This window comes from Mustela nivalis (assembly GCF_964662115.1).
Source record: "Mustela nivalis genome assembly, chromosome: 7".
NCBI lineage: Eukaryota > Metazoa > Chordata > Mammalia > Carnivora > Mustelidae > Mustela > Mustela nivalis.
Window position 1 is genome coordinate 69,605,585 of NC_139026.1, and position 2,119 is coordinate 69,607,703.

The following is a 2,119-nucleotide window of genomic DNA, read 5'->3' on the forward strand; positions in this document are numbered from 1 at the left end:
CTCCTCTTTTTTTCTTTTCCCCCTTCCAATATGTTCTTCTGTTTTCTTTCTTAAATTCCACATATGAATTAAATTGTATGGTATTTGTCTTTGACTTTTTTCAGTTAGCCTAATGTACTCTAGCCCCATTCATGTCATTGCAAATGGCAAGATTTCATTTTTTGATCACTTAGTAATATTTCATTGTATTCTTTATCCATTCATCAGGTGATGGACATTTGGGCTCTCTCCATAGTTTGGCTATTGTTGATAATGCTGCTATAAACATTGGGGTGCATGTACACCTTTGAATCTGTATTTTTGTATCCTTTGGGTGAATAACTAGTAGTGCAATCGCTGGGTCATAGGGTAGCTCTATTTTTAACTTTCGGAGAAAGCTCCACACTGTTTTTCAGGGTGGCTGCACCAGCTTGCATTCCCACCAACAGCGCAAGAAGGTTCCCCTTTCTCCACATCCTCACCAACATCTGTAGTTTCCTAGGTTGTTAATTTCAACCATTCTGACTGGCATCAGGGGGTATCTCATTTGGTTTTGATTTGTATTTCCCTGATGGATGAGTAATGTTGAGCATCTTTTCATGTGTCTGTTAGCCATCTGGATGTCTTCTTTGAAAAGTATCTCTTCAGGTCTTCTGCCCATTTCTTAACTGGATTGTTTGGTTTGGGGGTATTGAGTTTGATAAGCTCTTTATAAATTTTGGAGACTAGCCCTATATCAGATATGTTGTTTTCAAATATCTTCTTCCATTTATAGGCTGACTTTTAATTTTGTTGTATAACCAAACCTTTAAAACAACTCATTACACTAAATTTGAGAACTGAAGTAGACTTCTATGAATACCATAATTTTAATTAACTTTCTATAATCTAGCAAATAACAGAAATGAAAAGTTTTTAGGCATTATTATGTTGATTATATATATATAATATATATATATTATAAATAGGCCTATTACAATGGGCATGTTATGCTTATTATTGCCTCTTATGAAGCAAGATGATGACTACTTAATTGAGTACATTTTCCAAGAACCAGAGAGAAAAGTTAAATATACCACCTTACCAGTACTATCATTAAGGACATTTTACTAGATCACCTTGATTTGCCCTTCTTCAAATGTGACTTTATTTCTCCTCAAGCTCAATTATTCCATCCAGACTCCTCTGTGATCCCTGTGGTTCTTCGTTCAATCTCCCTTTAAAGGATTCAACAGATTTTTAAGTAAAATCCTTGTGAAAATACCAGATGCGACTCTCTGTTTGTTTTTACCCAAGATGGGAATTACTTTCTCTCTCATAGTGAGAACCTAAAACCTAAAATTCACAATGAATCTGTACCTTGGGGAACTGATAAATCCATATATTTTAATTTGAAGGAAGTCAGACTTGAGGAATAGAAGTTGATTTTCGTTCTCTCACAAAACTAAGAAACCAATTTTTCTCTCTCACTGAATCAGCTATTAAGTTGTTAATTCACATAACTTTGCTAACCACTAGAAAGTTATTTCAACCTTGCTAACCCTGCAACTACCCTCTCTAGCCATCTTACTTCTTTTGTCCCTATGGGAATGTCCCCCATGGCCTGTTGAAAAGTTTCCACCTTACTTCTCTCAAATAGGTTCTCAGATTTAGAAGGAAAAAAAAAAATTCTGAAAGGAAGTGACCCAGTTTTCTAGAGTGAATAAAAATGTTCACCTGCAGTGGAAATATTATAGTATTTTTTCCCCAAGCTGTAAGATGGTGGAACAAGTAGTACTTTGTATTTAGAAGTACTGAATAAACAATGTCAAAATCTTATTTAGAAAATCTACCAAGAATCAATAAAGACAACACAGAAAATGACAGAGTTTTTTAAAAAAGCCTCTTTCTCTTGCTATCTAATTTCTCTATTTACTGAAAGCTTCAATGAGCCTTTCTATTCCAAACCTCACAGTATGAAGGCAAGTTTGTTAACCAGTGATACTAGGTCAGGAAAATATTTTACTCAAGAAAACAGATAGTCCTTTTATGCCATATAAAAAGAGAATGATATTTCAGAAAAACACTCAACTAAAGCTCAAAATATGAAGTATTAAACTTCTTCAATCTATATGAGAAATTGTATATATACATATATATA